The sequence below is a fragment of the Amborella trichopoda genome, chromosome 3, assembly GCF_054954075.1.
Source record: "Amborella trichopoda isolate Santa Cruz 75 chromosome 3, AtrichopodaSantaCruz75HAP2 v2.0, whole genome shotgun sequence".
In the NCBI taxonomy this organism is placed as follows: Eukaryota; Viridiplantae; Streptophyta; class Magnoliopsida; order Amborellales; family Amborellaceae; genus Amborella; species Amborella trichopoda.
Window position 1 is genome coordinate 41,814,112 of NC_142338.1, and position 9,176 is coordinate 41,823,287.

The following is a 9,176-nucleotide window of genomic DNA, read 5'->3' on the forward strand; positions in this document are numbered from 1 at the left end:
TAACATGACCTGACCTTCCTAAAGTGTTAATATAATGTGTCAATTATGCATGCCCCTATAATTGTATATTTTAGGCAGATAAGCGGATTCTTCGTTATTTCAATGGTACACAGTCCTTTGTAATGCATATCTTATTTACTAGTTCCCTTGAATTATATGCCCTCTCTAGGTTGGCTGTTCAAGCACTCGTCATTTAACTACTAGTTTCTACACCTATTTTGGTTCTAACTATACATCTTGGAGTGCTAATAAACAATCGGCTATAGCTTGTTCAAGTGTTGAAATTGAATACCGTTCTATGGCATCTACTACTGCAACATTGACTTGCCCTTCTTTTATTCTTCGAGAAATTGAGGTACCTCTTTCTCAACCACTAACAGTTTTATGTTATAATATTAATGCTCTCTACGTGACAGTTAATTTGGTTTTTAATACCTAAATAAAACACATTGAGTTAGATTATCATTTTGTGCATGAAAATGATTCTCTTGGATTACTGTGTCACTATTTTTGTTTCCTTTGACAATCAAGTGGCTAATATCTTCTCTTGGATTGCTGTGTCACTATTTTTGTTTCCTTTGACAAGCAAGTGGCTAATATCTTCATCAAACCTCTGCCACGTGATGCATTTCAAGAGCTTTGCTTCAAACTCGGATATTAAATGTCTCCTTAACCGAGTTTGACGGATGCCAATAGAATCAAAATCCAATAGTCCTAGTTTTTGGAAAGGCCATATGGTAAAAGCATTGACATTTCCTTTTAAAGGCAATCATGCACAACAAATGCAAAAAACTCCGAGAGAATGTAGCAAGATAGGAAAATGTATATCATATATACCAAAGTGTTGAAAGTGCAAATTGTATGAGTGGTACTCTTTTACCATTTTATTACTTTTATATATACAGTAATAAAAGAACCACCATTGTGTATGGAGCACAATTATTTTTCAATAGTTCCTTTCTCTTTCTAACAATCTATATCAGTTCACCCCAAAAGGTACTTGGATTTTCAAGAAAAATCTGAAATTTGGAATTTCAAGCAATAATTTATTTAGGGATTTCATTTAGCAGAGGTGAAAATCAATCCATACATGGCATTTTATTTTTAAGTTAACATTTGTACTATTTTAAAATCAATTGAGATTTGTAATACTTAGATATGTTTGCTTATTTTTTTGTTTCCTTGAAAAAAGGGGTTAGGATTTTTTAGAAAATACATAATTTTTTAAAATATTATTTCGTTTTTTTTCTTCTGTTGCTCTAGGTATTGTTAGGAAGGTCTTCAAAAACTTTTCGGTTAATCTCTTCCTAATTTCCAGTGAAGTTAGATTTTTTGGCCAGTTCTTTATTTTCCTCAAAAAAGGTTTGATCTTTTGTAAAATCATACATTTTTTAAAATATTATGTGGAATTTTTTTGGATTTTCTGTTTTAGATTATGTTTTGAAGTATTGTGTTAGGAAGTCTTCGAAAAATTTTCAGTTGATCCTTTCATAATTTCTAGTTAAATTAGATTTTTTGGCCAGTTCTCTATTTTCCTAAAATATGGCTTGATCTTTTGTAAAATCATAAATCTTTGAAAATATTATGTTGCATTTTTATTTTATTTTTTGGATTTTCTGGTTTAGATTATGTTATGAAGTATTTAGATTTCTATTCTGAGTTTTTCTCAGATTTATGATGGAGTATATACTTTTTGCTTGGTTCTTCATTTCCCAAAAGAATTGCCACTAATTTTGAATAAATTTTATTTAATTGTAAAAAAAACTAAATTTTTACAAGAAATTTTGTTAGTTTATTTGCTCTAGATTGCGTTAAGATTGATTTGGATAAATTTTTTGTGGAGTTTCTTTCTAATTTCTTGTGAAAATGAGTTTTCCTTTCTCAAGTCTCTGTTTTAGTTAAAATATGCCTCAAATTTCTGAAGAAATTTTATTTATTAAAATATTAGATTTACTTTTATTTTATATTGTGTTAGATAAATTTTGTCATTTTCCCTTATTAGTGATAATCTTTTATTTTCTTTGTGCTTGGTCTGTATTTTCCTGAAAGGAGAAAAGATCCTTCTTTTTAACACTTTATTTCATCTATTTTTGAATTCTTATATTTGGTATTTGGTTTATGATTGATCACTCAATCACTGTCTCAAGTTTGTAATTTTATAATTATAAATAAATTACATTATCCAAAAATCACAATTTTTAGATTGTGCATTTTGATAACTAGTGGAGAGAGAAATGATTTTTCAATAGCAATAGTCTTGCATCATGGGTCAACGATGAACCCAAATCTCTTTGCTTTGGTTATCGATAAGTTAACTATGCATTTATATAATGAGGTCCCCATGTAGTTATAATATATGGATGGCAGTATTGATTAATGAAACTAGAGACAATATAAACCCAAAGAATTTTCAAGTGATGCTTGACAATCTAAAGGGTTTAAAACTAGCTAGAATAATATAACATACAAATGAAGTAATAGAAGAAGAAACGAAGATACAGTTAAGACTCATAGCCAAGAAGTACTTGGATCGATAATCTATGAGATATTAGAAGTTGAGGAAGATATTGCTCATAGAATTAGAGCTAGGTAGATGAAGTGGAGATATATTTCTAAAGTCTTACATAAACATCACATATCAGTGAAACTGAAGGGGAAGTTATATAAGAAGGTTGTACGACCAGTCATGCTTTATGAAATAGAATGTTGGACAGTCAATAAATAACATATTTATAGCATAAGTAGAGTTGAGATGAGGATATTAAGATAGATGACTGGCAAGACAAAGATATAATTAAAGGTACTTCCAATAGGTGATAAAATGATAGAAAGGAGACTTAGGTGGTCTGGTCATGTGCAATGTACCCTAAAACAATACTAGTTGGGAGGAATGATTTGGTTCAAGTGACTCTAGAAGGGCAAAAGGTAGGTTCTAAAAGATATCGATGGAAGTTGTAAAAAAATATATGGTGACATATAGCTTGATTGAGGTTGACCCTTGATAGATGAACGACAGAAAACGATTCGTGTAGCGGATCCCAAATAGTTGGGAGATGACTCGGATAATGATGATGATGATTATTGATATTAAATAGATGATATCTATGCCACTAGTGAGATTTACGGCATTTTTCGCCATAAAATGACTTTGTGGCACTCAGATGGGTGCGAGGACCGGTGGGTCACCAGTACTGCCTGAGTTGGCTTTATAAGCACCTATTCTATCGTACGCAATCCCGTTGTTGATTCTTCACCTTAACAATTCTATGCTCTTAGTTACAGTTGGCAAAGGGCTTGGTCCAAACCAACCCTAGCCCTAGCCTGACCATATTTTTCTAAAGTCTTACCCAAGCTCAGCCCTAGCCCTATCAGGAGGTTGTGCAGGTTCTACTAGGAAACTAAAGAAAAACAATACCAACTAAAACCCTAGCCTGACCCTATTCTTCTAAAGTCTTGCCGAAGCTCAGCCCTAGCCTATTAGGAGGTTGTGCCAGGTCCTACTAGGAAACTAAGGTCCTACTAGGAAACTAAAGAAAAATAATACCGACTAAAACAAAGGGCGGGGTGGGACAGCCCCAACCAGGGCCATACCAACCCTCAGCCATATTTGTGGCCCAAGCCCTTGTTTTTCCGAGCCAGGCCGAACTGAGCCACCCGGCCCATTCCGCCCAACTCTCGGTCACTCTCCTGGGATGGAACGTACAAGAAACATAAGCCTTGATTGGCTGAGTGGTTGGCCATAAACGTTGCAACCAACGTATTTGATGGCATCTTTAAAGTCTTTAAATAATCACATAGAAAACGTAACCACGCTGTCCATCCCAACGAATTTATGAGAGAGAATCAGGCCCGTCGGAAGTTGGCAGCGTCAGTGATCAGGCACATCGCACCCCTCCCCATCTCTCTCTCTCAACAATAACACCATTTACCTTGACATTAATGATACAGAAAATTACAAAAAAATAAAATAAAAAGAAAACCCAAAAACCATATTTTTTTTATAAAACTTATCCGAATCTAACTTGTGCCCACTTTTTTTTCTTAAAATATACTTTTTATAGAAAAATCTCCAATAAAAAATAGAATAAAAAAATACTTAAACAATTTTCTTTTACTTTTATCCTATCGATGCCTCTCTCCACTATCCCACTAAAGTAGGGGGCTCCGACATTGTATAACGGCCATTCAGCAGTAGCGCTCCGGCAGTGGCAGTACGGCTCCGATACTATGTAAAGTGTTGTTTGGTACTAGAGCTCTTGCACTATGTAAAATGTAGTTCGACAATTGAAAAGGGCGGTTCAGCAGTTGCAAAGGGCATTCCAGCAATTGCAAAGGGCGGTCTGGTGTTTGCAAAGGTGGTTTGACAGTTGCAAAGGACAGTCCAATAGTTGCAAAGTACGGTCCGGTATTTGTAAAGGCGGTCTGTCACTTGTGGGTTTCGGCAATATGATGGTGTACTATGGCAATGTGCTACTAGGGTCCAAACGTTAATATCAAATCCGTTCAAAATTATTTTTGTGTGTAAGTGCACAATAAAAAAACGAGCACCAGCTCTCCTTGATTCCCCCATTCTCTCACTTAAAATTGCCCTGCACTGTGGAGGGCAGTAGTAACAGGGAGAGAGAGAGAGGGCAGCGCCAGTCTGGGGCAATTAGAGAACGAAAGATGGGGAATTGGGTTGCCGCTGCCCAAAACACACTGGTACACGGCCTCATGAAGCTGGCGGGGCTTACCCCACAAAACGTACCGGTAGAAGAAGGCACCTCCATGAACTTTTGGGTTCCATCCCCCAAAAACAAAAAAAAGAAACAAGTAAAATGGCAACGTAGTCCTCATCCATGGTTTCGCAGCCAACGGGATGGTAACATGCCTATTCCAAGTTCTTTCTCGCAGTAAAAGATTCTCAATTTATGTCCCTGATCTCGTCTTCTTCGGTGGCTCAGTAACTTTAAGCTCTGATTACTCGGCTTCTTTTCAAGCTCATTGTTTGGCTAAGGCATTGAACAAACTTAGGGTTCAGAAATACGCGCTTGTTGGGTTCAGTTACGGAGGAATGGTGGCTTTTAAGATGGCCGAGTTGTATCCTGAAGTGGTGTCACATTTGGTGATTTCAGGTGCAGTTTCGGTCGTTACTGATACCATTAGTGGTGAGATAACGGCCGGGTTGGATATCTCCTCATTCAAGAAGCTCTTGCTTCCTACTAATGTGAAGGGCCTCAAGGCCATGTTTTCAGTGGCTACCCATAAGCAGTGGTGGTTACCTAATTGCCTTTATAGGGACTATCTTGAGGTGGGTCTCTCTTTCTCTCTCTCTCACCAGGCACCTTATTCCTCCCTCTTTTCTCTCACTAGATTCTTTAGTTTTCGTCCCATTTCCCTCTCTAGATCCCTGCACACCGTAATCTTTGAATCAACGCCTGACAATGGAAATGGAACAGGTCATGTTCACCAACAGAGAACAAAGGACTGAGCTCCTAGATGCTCTTGTTGAGAGCAACAAGGACACCACCACACCCAATTTCACCCAGGTGCGTTGCAGTTATTTTCATCGTAAAATCCAAAAAGATCTCTATCTCTCTCTCTCTTTTTGGTGGAAATATGGCCTATTGGGTCTTTTATTCCGAGAATTTATTTTTTTAATAATGGTACCACAACCATATTGTATATAGTATACGTGAAATCTCATGTGGCTGACATGAGGTAATGCTATATACTATGATCTATTTTGGAGCTTTTATAGGATGTTGCACTTGAAGGAAAACTCAGTATCACTTGATGGAAAACCTAGTGATTTGTTTGGATTCTTTATAAGAATTATTTTTTTATTATAGATATACAAAATTATTTAATTTCTAAATATCTTTGATCAAATTGTATGAATGCTTCGATGATATCTTATTATGTGAGTCATTAGTGTACTAATGACAGATTTAGTTCATTGCATAAGATTAACAGTTTGTTGACAACTTGTTAATCCTAATTGACTGCACTTAAGGAAATTAAGGCATGAGTTATACTTAGATCACAACTCCTATAGACGGTGAATGTGAGAGTTATAAAATATGGTTCTCTATAAAATGAGGTTAACTCTCAAGTAAAATATATAGAAAAGAATAGAAAAGAGGTGAATGAGATTCATCAAAGAGAAAGACTTTCAAGATTGTCTGTCACCGGATGGCTTGGTCTATAGGATTTGGTACGAAACCTTAAGTCCCTCATGTGATTTAAGGACATATCCGAATAAGTTGTTTGTCAATTTTTATTTATTTATTTTATTGAGACTAACACTTTTTCTCTCTCTATATATATATATATATATATATATATATATATATATATATATATATATATATATATATATATATATATATACATGAATGATTTCAAGCAACTGTTGTATAATCATCATTATCATAACCTTAACCCATCTATTTGGAGTCGGCTACATAAATCTTGTATCGTAATTATGCTCTTTATCCTTATATATCATGTAAAATCATAAAAGATCTCTCTCTTTGTCCCTATATATCATGTAAAATCATAAAAGATCTCTCTCGTTATAAGATTTTCTGTTTTGTCCCATAGAAATAGTAAGATTTATCAATATTCCTTTCTCTCCTGTTATCTTGCAGAAGATTCAATTGTTATGGGGCGAGCCCAATTTTTCAACTTGGAGATGGCCAACAACCTAAGAGAGTGAGTACCTTCATGTAAATTTTCAATACATAACAAGAGAGACCTCGTCCTTCTCTGTTTGTTTAAGACCCACAGAAGCTGAGCTTTTTATTTGGTATGAAATCAGGCAATTTGGTAAGCAGGCGTCATATCAAGGCATTAAAATGGCAGGTCACCTGGTCCACCTAGAGAGGCCCTGCATCTATAACAGACTTCTCAAACAATTCCTTTACGCCTCTTTCCCACAAAACAATGATCATCATCAGCAACAGTAGCTCACAATCCAACTTCTGATGTCAATAAAAACACAATTATTTTTGTGTCCTGGAATAAGTGGTCTTAGTGCAATCTGCATATCTGGTTGTTGTAATTTGATAGAGGAGCGAACATTTTAATCTACCAAGACATGGAATTAGAGAGCATATGCCAGGTATGGGGGGAAATTGCTTCACGCTTGCTAAATATGAATCCTGTTTCACATTTCACAGAAATCTATCTGTTCTAGAGATTTCTGGGGAAACAAACGAGCCCCTAACAATCAAGGAGTCTCATTCTTCTCGTGTAAAATTAGGAAAGAGGCTCATCTACACCTACATCAAACGAGAGTTCTCCTTAACTAAGCTTGATCGATATTCGTTATAATCAACCGCTATATTAAAAAGACGACAACGTAAAAATCGGGCTGTTCACAGACTTCACATGGAAGAGGTTTCCCATACAATATGCTCCCAAAATTTTCTGCACAAACAAATATTGGTTCATCTTAGAAAAAAGATGCATGTCAGCAAGACCATTACGTAAGTTTTGGATATTTCAAACTCACTAATATGAAAAATAGCATACACAATATTGAGATGGCTACTTACGCTGGAGGTTAGGAGTAGCTTGAGAAAGGGATAAGATGAGGGACTAAATGGGCTTATCATGTGCAGCGTAAACTTAACAAAGCACTTATTACACTGCCCTGCTAACACTTCAAAAAACTTAAGTCCTAAACTATTTGAAAAAACAGGTAGGGGCTTGTTTTCCCCACTGAATTACTCAAAAAAAAAAAGGTGCGATTTTGTTCAAGTGGAAGGCTCTAAAATAATAAAGAGAAGACTCAAAAGGATATGGATGGAAGTAATAAAAAGAGATGGTGATTTATACTCTAACCGAGAATATGACCCATAATATAGTAAAATGAAAAAACATGATTCGTGTAACTAATCCTGAATAGTTGGGATAAGGTTTAAATGATAATGATGATGAGTAATATTGATACATGCGCACTTATATAATAGGACAAATAAAGTAGTCATTCTTGTACACATTACCTCTATGAAGAGCTCATCAACGAAGGTCCAAATACCATTGAAACTGTTACTATTTTTTATTTTAAAAAATTCTTGTGTGCATTTCAAAATAACAATATGGTTCTTTTTATTTTTTCTAAGATTTATTTTCTATAAAGAGAAAGTTGTGGGTTTTTAGTCTTACATTGAAGATGATAGATTAGATTGAGTGATATTTAAGTGTAAGCATTCTCATGTCTTATACTCTTAATACAAAAGGGGAGATTGATGGTGCATGTGTTGAGCATGCGAAGGGTGTGAAGTACAAACGCGTGTGTGCGTGCCTGGCATGGGTCTCTCTCTACTCGTTTTCTCTATCTTTCTCTTTCTAAACAACATTAGAATCTGGTGTCTACTGTGGGTTTCCAAGGTCGAGTACATAGAGCTTTCGAGCATCAAAAGAGACCTCTCTATTTTCCTGTATCATAAGGTCGGGTTGCTTTTCTTATGCACATTAATTATAGTATCGAAAGGGATAAATATCGTCTTGAGATAGCATTCTACATGCCTGAGATTCGAGCTATACTTTTTTGTTTTCATACTGCCGTTTTGCCCCTTTTTCACCCAACCAATTTCCAACAATTCAAGATGATAGTTCATGGGTGAAAACAATGGGATTGCCATGACTTCCTTGAAAGTCACATACAACAATTTACAAGACTCGAGTGCTTCAATGGATTGATTTTTAAGAGAGCTCAATGAAAAATTATCTTCTTGCTTACCACTCTCAAAGTGGCTTATATAGTCACTGAATCTATGCCCGCATTGCCGCCACCATTTGATAATTCCACAGAGGAGCAAACTCAAGGCTACAAAAGCTGGATGGAAGATTACTATATTTGCAAAGGACTCCTCAATATTTTGGCAGATTCGATATATGACATGTATACATCCTTTGTCACGACGAGAGAGTCATGGAAGCTTCTTGAAACCAAATATTTCACTGAAGAATTTGGTAACAAAGGGTTTCTTATTTCTAATTTTTCTAGACTTTAAATTCGTTGAAAACAAACCAATTCTTTCTCAAGTATATGAGTTGCAGCTTGTAGTCAATGAACTCAATGGTTGTGAAATTCAATTAGATTAATTTTTTAAAGTAAGCTCTATTATTCATAAACTAGCCCCATCTTGGAAAGAATATAAAAAGAAAATGAAGTATAAGAAGGT

At 35.4% G+C, this 9,176-nt stretch overlaps 1 pseudogene across 1 annotated transcript; it reads left to right on the top strand.

Annotated features, from left to right (window-relative positions):
• Nucleotides 1-400: 400 nt before the first annotated feature.
• On the top strand, nucleotides 401-7,097 carry LOC18422657 (uncharacterized; annotated as a pseudogene). The gene is made up of 4 exons (XR_016051106.1): nucleotides 401-5,290; nucleotides 5,439-5,528; nucleotides 6,633-6,696; nucleotides 6,803-7,097. The product of XR_016051106.1 is annotated as an uncharacterized LOC18422657 (transcript).
• The last annotated feature ends 2,079 nt before the right edge of the window (nucleotides 7,098-9,176 follow it).